This window comes from Cynocephalus volans, chromosome 14 (genome assembly GCF_027409185.1).
Source record: "Cynocephalus volans isolate mCynVol1 chromosome 14, mCynVol1.pri, whole genome shotgun sequence".
Classification (NCBI taxonomy): domain Eukaryota; kingdom Metazoa; phylum Chordata; class Mammalia; order Dermoptera; family Cynocephalidae; genus Cynocephalus; species Cynocephalus volans.
In genome coordinates this window covers 70,657,649-70,670,185 of record NC_084473.1, presented here as the reverse complement: position 1 = coordinate 70,670,185, position 12,537 = coordinate 70,657,649, and positions in this window count along the sequence as shown.

Sequence of the window (12,537 nt, the reverse complement as noted above, 5' to 3'; positions counted from 1 at the left end):
GAAGGAAAATGTACGGGGGCGAAGGCGGAATCAAGTGTGTAGTTAAAGGAACCAATGACCTAGCTAACTTTTGTTTTTATTTTGATTTGGGGTAGGGGTTTCCTGCTAGATAGCCCCTATATCACATTCACATAAATCCCGCATTCAAAGAGGGAATGTTGATCCGAATACAACTACAGACTTGGCTAACTTAAGGATGATTTATAAATCGGGGGACAGGAAAACTTTTGAATTTATTTTTCAGCTTGTGTTACTTTCTATAAATAATTGGTAGCCTGAGATATTAGCAAATACCCTTTATCGCTTAGAAAAAAACATAAGACTGGCTTTTAAAATGTCAGAACACCTGTCAAATTTATTGAAAATGAGTGTTTAATCTCTAAAGGTCTCTGTACAAAAGCAATGGGGACACAAAGACCTGTATGACACAGTTCCTGCCCCTGAGGCCAGGACAAGGTGGTTCTATACACTGAATACAAACATAGTGGTACATTTTGCATGGAGGTGTGTGTATGTGTGGATATATACACACCCTCTTTCCAAAAAGGTCCTGCAAGCCTGCTAGTCATTCTGTCTCAGGTGGCCTTGTATATCATCACTCTGAAACTTTGTGCTTTGGTTTAAAAGTTTAACTCTCTGGGGACACTTTTGCAAAATTTATTTGGGAGCCTCCCCCTGAGTTTATTATGTGATGACATGACCTATCCTTTATTTATTTATGTGATGACATGGCCTATACTATAAGGTCTAGCTTAAAGCCCCAGCTCTGATGTTACGTCCTTCACCAAGCCAGCGTCCAGATCTCTCATTTCTCCACTGTTGTGTTGGGAGAAATATTGAGCATCTACTATGTGTCAGGTTCTGTTCTAGGTGTTAGTGATACAGCAGCAAACAAATCCAGCAGGTGGATACTGTTATTGTGGAAGTAGGGGCAGAAGCAGAGCCGGTGGGTAGGGAGCAGGGCATCTGCTCCCACTGAGCACAGTCTCTAAAGGAGCTCCGTTTTGTAATGTTTAACTGAACAAGTTAACACAATTTATACACACTCTAGATGTTAAGATTATCCTGAGAAGACTTTAAGAAACTACAACTGAGACACACATAGAAGAGGGGTGTGCATAATCATAAACACAGCGATCACCACACGCAGGCTGTTCCTGATATTAGAAAGTAAATATGCTCAGTTGCTAGCAGTTCTTAAGATCAATGGCTAAGAGGATATAGGAAGCAAGATCTAGTTCTTTTAGGAAGGAGATTTGTAAATGTTTAATAAAGTTTTTGGCATCTGGGGTGAGGGTCAGCACTCTTGGCTTTCTAAGGACCAGAAACAACAAGCAAGAAGCCCTTGACCAAGGAGAACATTTGACATTATTTCTTGCTTAACTTGAAAAGTTGAAAACTGGACAACATTGTACATGCAACCAGGAAATTATGGCAACAAAAAAGTCTGATAGGTTCTTGGCATAACTGAGAATATTCTACTTACCTCTGCCCCAAAGGTTGGAGGCTAAGCATTGACGATATTGCGTCAGCAAATAGGCTTCAGCAGCTCACCTGGGAGAAAAAGACCAGGCTAAGAATTGAGATGCTCTTTCCTCTGGTGCCCACACCTGGCCATAAACACTTTTCTTGAATATTGCAGCCTCCATCTGACCTCTTGCATACTCTAATGTCACAGCTTCCTGCACTCCTGCACGTTCATTCCTACCTGTTCATTCCTGGACAGCCGCAAGAGATTCCTAGAAGATGAAATTCTTAACTTGTAATGTAGTATTGGGGTATAGAAAATCTAGGCCCAGAGGAGCTTTCTGGGGTACTGAAAACAAGGAAGACTCCAGGCAGATGTCACTTCTCTACTTGTTACTCCTGTGATAAGTGCCATACCTAGAGGGGCAGTCTCATTCATTCAGGAAAGGCATCCATTCTTATCTACTACAATGCATTCTTACAACAACTAATGACCTTTTTGAAAACAAAAAGCAGATTTCATAACTTCTGGGCTTAAAACCCTCCAATGACCATGGCACTTGGAATAAAATCTGAACTCCTTACACTGGATTACAGAGTGATTTTTCCCCTGCTGCCTCTCTGACTTCATCTACTGCTCCTTGCTTACTACTCCCCAGCCACACCATCTGAACATCTGGTGTTCCTCTCAAGACCTTTGTACAGCTGTTTCCTCTTCCTCTTCCTGGGGCATTTTTGCCCTGATCTACACTTGGCTGGCTCCACCTTGCCTGTTCATGTCTCCTCAAAGAGAACTTCTCTGACCACCCATTCTAAGTAGCTACGCATTCACCCTCTATCACTTGGTTCTGTTTTAATTTTCTTCATTGTCCTTACTGTTGTCTGATATGGCTTGGGTTGTTTATTGTCTTTCAGTCCCAACTAGAATATAATTCCCAGGAAGACAGGAGCTTTTTCTGACTTGCTCACAGCTCTATCCCCAGTACCTAGAACAGCTTGTGACCCCAGATTGACACTCAGTAAATATTGTTGAATGTTCAAATGTTGTTTAGATGAATGGTGTTGCGCTGTTCCCAAGATGAATTACAGGGACCGGACTAGGCAATTATGATGATAGCTGAGATGAACAATGGAAAACAATGACCATTATGCTTTTGGGACCAAGTCTTCTCTCTAAAGCAGTTAGTGCTAGAAACAGAAGGCCTCAAGGCTAGATACCTTAATTAGTTGAGCAAATATTTGTTGAGTATCTGTCATGCTCATGCATATCCAATGTCAGGTGATGGATTTACAACAGTGATAAAAAAACTCAGTTTCTGTCGTTGTAAGGTTTTCATGGATGAGGGCTTAGAGCCATCAGAAGGAAAAAAAAAATCTTTAAAAGATAAGCAAGATTCTCAAGGGAATGCTAGGTGAGCTCCATGCATTGAAAAACCAAAACAGCCTATCTTGAACATTGCTGGGGAACGGGGTGCTCTGAAAGCAGAAATGGAATGTGTACTAAAGGCAACTTGCTCTCATTGTTAATATTTTGGCTGTGAACTAATTGGGAATATAAAATGACAAATAGAATTTTAAAAGTAAGTACTTGGGCAGGAAAAGATGTGGGACGAGCTGGTTCAAATAAAGGGCAATGTAGCAGATGCACTGGGGTCTTTTAATTTTGTGCATTATGAATGCATGCCAATTATGTCCCTTTTCAGTTGGAGCTGGGATGATAATGAAGTTGTCCCTTGAGACGAAGGCTACAGTAAAACCAGTAACATTAAGGTGAATCTGTGGTTTGGGGCTCCACCTATAGTTTGTTTGAAAACGGGTATCTTCTGTCACCAAAGAAATGACTAGTTTGGAAAATGAGTTCTTATGCGTTCTGGGAAAGATCTTTGATGTGATAGATGCTTAAATGTGCACATGAAGAATCAGCTTTATTTTAGACATATTTTCTTCTTTTGTTACCTGCTAGTTAGTTGTGAGTTATATAATTTATTTCCTAATAATTCAAAGCCTTTGTTTTAGGTGAGCACCATTCTCAAGGTTACAAATTTCAACAAGAGTTAAATGACATAAGAAACTTTAGGGCTATTTGAATTGGACACTTTGGGTGAGGGATTTTATCATTTTATATTTGGGTTACATATTTCTTTTCAAAAATATTGGCTTAGGGACCAGCACTACAACTTTTGATGAGGAATAAAGAATTGCATGCCACTTTATTTATACTCTTTGAAAAGCATTCATTTAGTCAGTCATTAGATAAATACCATGTGTCAGATACTGTTTAAGGCATTGGTCACATATCAGTGAACAGGGCAGCAAGAATCTTACGTTTTGGTGATGGTTGAGGGAGTGATGGATTATAAACAATTATCGTGGGGTAGGGGTAGGCAGGAGGAGGAACACTGGTGGACTAATGGGTACAAAACTATGCCGTTTACACTAAGAGAATCATTGTGCAGTATATGCGTGTATTGAAACAACATACTGTACCTCACGAATATGTACAAGTAAATGTTAAAATATTTTGAATAAAAAAAGAAAACTGGGGGGAAAAAAGAATTAAATTACATAGTATATTAGAAGGTTCAAAGTGCTATGGGAGAAATAGGCCCTGGTAAACGGAATCAGACTGAGGGAAGGGAGAAGCACAGGGAAGCAACTGCAATTTCTAATAGTGCGGGTGGGAAACCCTCATTGAAAAGATAAAACTTGAGAAAAGACTTGAAGGAGGTGAGAAGAGCATTCAGGCAGGGAATAGCAAGTGCAAAGTCTCTGAGTCAGGAGCTTGCTGGTATGTTCAGGGAATACCAAGAGGGCTCTCTATGACTGGAGTGGAGCAAGTGAAAGGGACAACAGCAGTAGATCATGTAGGGCAAGAGTCAGCAACTAGTGCAGCCTGTTTTTGTAAATAGTTTCATTGGAACATAGCCATGCCCATTTGTTTACATATTTTTTGTGGCTATTTTCATGCTACAACTGCAGAGTGGAGTAGTTGAGAGAGAGACAAACTGGCCCACAAAGACTAACGCAATTATTGTTTAGCTCTTTATAGAAAATATTTGCTGACTCCTGATGTAGTTAGGTAGGTAGGGCCTTATAGGCCACTGTAAGGATGTTGCTTTCACTGTGAGAGAAATGAGAAGTCATGGGAAGATTTGAGCAAAAGCATGATAGGATCTGACATGTCTTGAAAGGCTCATTATGGCTGCTGTGCTCACAAATTTAGTGGGTAAGAGTGGAAGCAGGGGAACCAGTTAGGACTGGGGTTCAGAAGGTGCAACAAGGAGCCCCAGGGTGCCACAGCAGATTCACTGGAGTATAGCAGCGTATTTTATTTTTTTTATTTTTTTATTTTTAGATGATATTTATTTATTTATTTATTTATTTATTAAATTTTATATTGCTGATATACATTGTGGCTGATTATTGCTCCCAATCACCAAAACCTCCCTCCCTTCTCCCTCCCCCCTTCCCCACCAACAATGTCCTTTCTTTTTTTTTTTTTTTTTTTTTAACAATGTCCTTTCTGTTTGCTTGTCGTATCAACTTCAAGTAATTGTGGTTGTTATATCTTCTTCCCCCTCCCCCCCCGGTTTGTTTTTTTTTTTGTGTGTGTGTGTGTGTGTGTGTGAATTTATATATTAATTTTTAGCTCCCACCAATAAGTGAGAACATGTGGTATTTCTCTTTCTGTGCCTGACTTGTTTCACTTAATATAATTCTCTCAAGGTCCATCCATGTTGTTGCAAATGGCAGTATTTCATTTGTTTTTATAGCTGAGTAGTATTCCATTGTGTAGATGTACCACATTTTCCGTATCCACTCATCCGATGATGGGCATTTGGGCTGGTTCCAACTCTTGGCTATTGTAAAGAGTGCTGCGATAAACATTGGGAAACAGGTATACCTTCGACTTGATGATTTCCATTCCTCTGCGTATATTCCCAACAGTGGGATAGCTGGGTCGTATGGTAGATCTATCTGCAATTGTTTGAGGAACCTCCATACCATTTTCCATAGAGGCTGCACCATTTTGCAGTCCCACCAACAATGTATGAGAGTTCCTTTTTCTCCGCAACCTCGCCAGCATTTATCGTTCATAGTCTTTTGGATTTTAGCCATCCTAACTGGGGTTAGATGGTATCTCAATGTGGTTTTGATTTGCATTTCCCGGATGCTGAGTGATGTTGAGCACTTTTTCATATGTCTGTTGGCCATTTGTATATCTTCCTTAGAGAAATGCCTACTTAGCTCTTTTGCCCATTTTTTAATTGGGTTGCTTGTTTTCTTCTTGTACAGTTGTTTGAGTTCCTTATATATTCTGGATATTAATCCTTTGTCAGATGTATATTTTGCAAATATTTTCTCCCACTCTGTTGGTTGTCTTTTAACTCTGTTAATTGTTTCTTTTGCTGTGCAGAAGCTTTTTAGTTTGATATAATCCCATTTGTTTATTTTTCCTTTGGTTGCCCGTGCTTTTGGGGTCGTATTCATGAAGTCTGTGCCCAGTCCTATTTCCTGAAGTGTTTCTCCTATGTTTTCTTTAAGAAGTTTTATTGTTTCAGGGTGTATATTTAAATCCTTAATCCATTTTGAGTTGATTTTAGTATACGGCGAGAGGTATGGATCTAGTTTCATTCTCCTGCATATGGATATCCAGTTATCCCAGCACCATTTGCTGAAGAGGCAGTCCCTTCGCCACTGAATAGGCTTGGTGCCTTTGTCAAAGATCAGCTGACAGTAAGTGTGTGGGTTGATTTCTGGATTCTCTATTCTATTCCATTGGTCAGTGTGTCTGTTTTTATGCCAGTACCATACTGTTTTGGTTATTATAGCTTTGTAGTATAGCTTAAAGTCAGGTAGTGTTATGCCTCCAGCTTTATTTTTTTTGCTCAGCATTGCTTTGGCTATGCGTGGTCTTTTATTGTTCCATATAAATGTCTGGATAGTTTTTTCCATTTCTGAGAAAAATGTCTTTGGAATTTTGATGGGGATTGCATTGAATTTGTATATCACTTTGGGTAGTATGGACATTTTCACTATGTTGATTCTTCCAATCCAAGAGCATGGGATATCTTTCCATCTTCTTGTATCCTCTCTAATTTCCCTCAGCAGTGGTTTGTAGTTCTCATTATAGAGATTTTTCACCTCCTTGGTTAACTCAATTCCTAAGTATTTTATTTTTTTGGTGGCTATTGTAAATGGGCAGGCTTTCTTGATTTCTCATTCTGCATGTTCACTATTGGAGAAAAGAAATGCTACTGATTTTTGTGTGTTGATTTTGTATCCTGCTACTGTGCTGAAATCATTTATCAATTCCAGCAGTTTTTTGGTAGAGGTTTTAGGCTGTTCGATATATAGGATCATGTCATCTACAAACAGGGACAGTTTGACTTCATCTTTTCCAATCTGAATGCCCTTTATTTCCTTCTCTTCTCTGATTGCTCTGGCTAGTACTTCCAACACTATGTTGAATAGGAGTGGTGAGAGTGGGCATCCTTGTCTAGTTCCTGTTCTTAAAGGAAAAGCTTTCAGCTTTTCCCCATTCAGGATGATATTGGCTGTGGGTTTGGCATATATGGCTTTAATTATGTTGAGATACTTTCCCTCTATACCTAACTTATAGAGGGTCTTTGTCATGAATGAGTGCTGAACTTTATCAAATGCTTTTTCAGCATCTATAGAGATGATCATATGGTCCTTGTGTTTGAGTTTATTAATATGGTGTATCACATTTATTGATTTGCGTATGTTGAACCAACCTTGCATCCCTGGGATGAATCCCACTTGATCGTGATGAATAATTTTTCGTATGTGTTGCTGTATTCTGTTTGCTAGTAATTTAGTGAGGATTTTTGCATCTATATTCATCAAGGATATCGGCCTGTAGTTTTCTTTTTTGGTTATATCTTTACCTGGTTTTGGTATCAGGATGATATTTGCTTCATAGAATAAGTTTGGGAGATTTGCGTCCGTTTCAATCTTTTGGAATAGTTTGTAAAGAATCGGTGTCAATTCCTCTTTGAATGTTTGGTAAAATTCTGCTGTGAATCCATCTGGTCCTGGGCTTTTCTTTGTTGGGAGCCTTCTGATAACAGCTTCAATCTCCTTTATTGTTATTGGTCTGTTCAAATTTTCTACGTCTTCACGGTTCAGTTTTGGGAGCTTGTGTGTGTCCAGAAATTCATCCATTTCCTCCAGATTTTCAAATTTGTTGGCGTATAGTTGTTTATAGTAGTCTCGAATGATTCCTTGTATTTCAGATGAATCAGTTGTAATATCGCCTTTTTCATTTCTAATTTTTGTTATTTGAGTCTTCTCTCTTCTTTTTTTTGTTATCCATGCTAATGGTTTGTCAATTTTATTTATCTTTTCAAAAAACCAACTTTTTGATTCGTTGATCTTTTGAATTGTTTTTTGGTTTTCAATTTCATTCAGTTCTGCTCTGATCTTAATGATTTCTTTCCGTCTGCTAACTTTAGGTTTGGATTGTTCTTGTTTTTCTAGTTCTTTAAGGTGAAGTGTTAGGTTGTTCACTTGCCATCTTTCCATTCTTCTGAAGTGAGCGTTTAATGCAATAAATTTCCCCCTCAATACTGCTTTTGCAGTATCCCACAGGTTTTGGTATGATGTATCATTGTTTTCTTTAGTTTCAAGAAATTTTTTGATTTCCTGTTTGATTTCTTCTTGGACCCATATGTCATTAAGTAGAATGCTGTTTAATTTCCATGTGTTTGTATAGTTTCCAGAGTTTCATTTGTTATTAATTTCTAGTTTTAATCCATTGTGGTCTGAGAAGATACATGGGATAATTCCAATTTTTTTGAATTTATTGAGACTCGATTTGTGACCTAATATGTGATCTATCCTGGAGAATGATCCATGTGCTGCTGAGAAGAATGAATATTCTGAGGTTGTTGGGTGGAATGTTCTGTAGATATCTGCCAAATTCCAATTGGTCTAGAGTCTTGTTTAGATCTTGTGTTTCTCTACTGATTCTTTGCCTAGATGATCTGTCTAATATTGACAGTGGGGTGTTCAGGTCCCCTGCTATTATGATATTAGTGTCTATTTCCTTCTTTAGGTCTAATAGAGTTTGTTTTATAAATCTGGCTGCTCCAACATTGGGTGCGTACATATTTATGATTGTTATGTCTTCTTGATGGATCAGTCCTTTTATCATTAAGTAGTGTCCCTCATTGTCTCTTTTTATGGTTTTTAGTTTAAAGTCTATTTTGTCAGATATAAGAATAGCTACTCCAGCTCGTTTTTCTTTTCTGTTTGCATGGTAAATCTTTTTCCATCCTTTCACTCTTAGTCTGTGTGAATCTTTATGGGTGAGGTGGGTCTCTTGCAGGCAGCATATAGTTGGGTCCTCCTTTTTGATCCAGTCAGTCAGTCTGTGTCTTTTGATTGGGGAATTTAAGTCTTTTACATTAAGAGTTGTTATTGAAAGGTGTTGATTTATTCCTAGAATTTTATTGGTTGTTTGGTTGTCTTAGGTGTCTTTTGTTCCTTGCTTTCTGATTTACTGTTTGGTTTCTGTGTTTGTTGGTTCCTTAGGTTGTAGATAGTGTTTTTGTTTGCTTGTTTTCTCTTCATGAATGCCATTTTTATTATACTAGTGGGTATTGATTTTTCTTGGGTTTTTTATGGCAGTGGTAGTTATTTTTCAGGAACCAAACCCAGTACTCCCTTGAGAATTTCTTGTATGGGTGGTCGTGTGGTAGTGAACTCCCGCAGTTTTTGTTTGTCTGAGAAATATACTATTTGCCCTTCATTTCGGAAGGATAGCCTTCCAGGGTAGAGTATTCTTGGCTGGCAATCTTTGTCTTTTAGTATTTTGAAAATATCATCCCATTCCTTTCTAGGGTTTGTGATGAAAAGTCTGATGTTATCCTGATTGGGGGTCGTTTATAGGTGATTTGACGCTTCTCTCTTGCAGCTTTTAAGATTCTCTCTTTGTCTCTGAGTTTTGCCAATTTGACTATGACATGTCTTGGAGAAGGCCTTTTTGGGTTGAATATGTTTGGAGATCGTTGAGCTTCCTGGATCTGAAGATCTGTGACTTTTCCTATACCTGGGAAGATTTCTGCCACTATTTTTTTGAATATGTTTTCAATGGAATCCCCATTTTCCTCCCCTTTTGGAATACCCATGACTCGGATATTTGAGTGCTTAAGGTTGTCTGATATCTCTTTCAGATTTTCTTCAATGTCCTTGATTCTTTTTTCTTTCTTTTTGTCTGCTTGTGTTATTTCAAACAGCCCATCTTCAAGTTCAGAGGTTCTCTCTTCAACTTCGACAAGCCTGCTGGTTAAACTCTCCGTTGTGTTTTTTATTTCGCTGAATAACTTCTTCAGTTCAGCAAGTTCTGCTACATTTTTTTTCAGGACACTGACTTCTTTGTACATTTCCTCTTTCAGATCCTGTATACTTTTCCTCATTTCATCATGATGTCTAGCTGTGTTTTCTTGTATCTCATTCAGTTTCCTTAGAATTATCACTCGAAATTCCTTGTCAGTCATTTCAAGGGCTTCTTGTTCTATAGGATCTAGAGTTTGAGATTTATTAACTTTTGGTGGTGTACTTTCTTGATTTTTTGTATTTCTGGTATCTTTTTTTTGATGTTTATTCATTGTGGCAGGGGGTTTCACAGTCCACTGGTTTGAGACTAATGACTAACTAGGATGTTGCTGTGGTTGCCAATTTCATATGGCTACCTCCGTGGCTGCTCAGTTGGCCTCTAGTGCCTTGTGTTTGTGGTTGCCTCGGGTCTTGGGCTTCTCCAGGGAGCCACCTTTCTGGTCAGCTTGGACTCTGCTGGGCTGGTGGATCACGTACCACAGGGTGTGTGATCTCTGTTGAGCTTTCACTTCCTGTGCAGGACTTCTCCCTCTTCCTGTGCTCTGGCCCAGGCTGTTGGATCATGTATTGGCGACCCCACAGGGTGTGTGGTTTCTGTCGAGTCTCCGCCTCCCTGGCCGCACGTCTGCCCACTCTGTGCGCACTGTGCTGGGCTGGGGCATGTCTTCTGCAACCCTCATCTATCAGCTGGGCCTTCAAGACCCTGCTCGGCACCGCCTCGCCCAGGAAGTTTCTGCTAGGCACAGACGACCGGTCACTCTGGGTGCCTTTGTAGCACTGTGTAGATCTTTCTTGGGACTTGTTCACCTTTGTATCCCCCTGGTATAAACCGATTCTAGCGCCCGCCTTCAGCCTGCTCTCCAGCAGGTTCAAGCGGACCTGGGAACTCTCCTACCACACTATTCCCAACCAGAAATTGGTTTGGCTTTTTTCCGAACTGGTGGCCGCAGAGATGGTATCTGCCTCCCAGTAACAGGAAGTTTACCGGGGGCCGGAGTCCAGGGTGTGGTGGAGTGACAGTCGGCCTGCCCGTACACCTTGCCCTCCCAACACTGGCCAGGGACACCCCACACCACCAACCCGCCAGAGAACCGCGGAGGGAGTGGGAGGGGAGGCTGGCCCGCAGGCTCCGGAAAGCCCTGCGCCGGGCCAAGCAAGTGGGAAGGCTCAGTGACGGCCGAGCTGGGCGGAGCTGCCAGCACCTGGGAAAATGGAGGCAGCTCCGGAGCGGTGAGTGGCCTGGTGATGCAGGCGGGAGCCGGGTGGGCGTCAGCCCCCCAAACAGGGCTGGTCCAGGGATCACTCACAGGGTTGTGCCAGGTCGGGCGCGCACTCTCTGCCTCTGGTTTGCCGCCTTCCCCGTTCTCGGCCGCTGCCGCCTCAGGCTGTTCAGTCGTGGTGCGGCTCGGGCGCTCCCAGGAATCTTCTTTAATGCCGGCCTGAAACCTCGAATCCTGAATAGGGCCGCTGGCCGCCTTCAGTGTGGCCCCGGCCTCCGGGATCCTGTCTGCATCCACAGCAACCCTGGCGCCGTGTTCCCTGTTTAGAGACTCGCTTTTGCAGCTAAGAAACAGTTCTTTTCCTGCTCCACACTTCAAAGCTGTTGCCTGTAAATGAGGCATCCTCTCCTGCCGGGGGCAAAGTGGTGTTCAGCCCCCACGACTGGCCACCAGCAGTGGTCCTCCCTTAAGAGATGGCAAGAGGAAGGTCCACAAGTTTCCCAGCTGCCTGAGGCCCAGTGGCCGCCTTTTCCACCTCAGCTACTCCACGCCAACCACCGCAGCCACCGCCATCTTGAAAACCCTCCACCGATTTAGCAGGGTATTTTAAATTTGTAAAGGATTCATAGCAACACTTGACATCTGTTAGCTACTGTGTGAGCTTCTAGCTAGTAGGTAGTTCACAATTTCAACATCAAGTCATGCTACATTCCTTTCAATGATGCCATATCTTTGGGAAACTGGGTTTTCAGTAGCAGCTGTGGTAAAAAGCAAATACCCTGTGAAAATCAAGGTGGAACGGGAAATGAGGTTGGCAGCATCCAAATTGACTTCAAAGTTTGAGATGCTGTACAGTGCCCAACAGGCACACATATCCCATAAGCAAGAAATTGTGGTTGAGAGGGAAATAGAATTGCGTTCTTTTAATTTATATGTGTTATTTTTCAACTGGCTACTTAGTTGTTGGAGCATTGTATTAGTTTCCTGTGGCTGTTCTAACAAATCACCACAAACTTGGTGGCTTAAAAAAACCTAGAAATTTATTCTCACAGTTCTAGAGGCCAGAAGTGTGAAATCAGTATCACTGAGACAAAATCAAGGTGTTGACAGGGCCACATTCTCTCAAAGCTCTTGGAGAGATTTTGTTCTTTGCCTCTTCTGGCTTCTGGTGGCTGCTGGCATTCCTTGGCTGCTGGCTGCATCACTGCAGTCTTTGCCTCTGTTGCCACATTGCCTTCTCCTCATCTGTCTGTATTAAATCTCTGTCTGCCTCCATTTTATAAAGACACATGTGATTGCATTTACGGCTCACCCTGATAATGCAAGATAATTTCCCCATCTAAGATCTTTAATTTAATCACATCTGAAAGATCCTTTTTCCAAATAAGGTACCATTTACAGGTTCCAGGAATTATGGCCTAATCTTTTGGGGTAGCTATTATCCAGACTACTAGAGGCATAAGTCCTCATTGAATTGTTGGCCCCT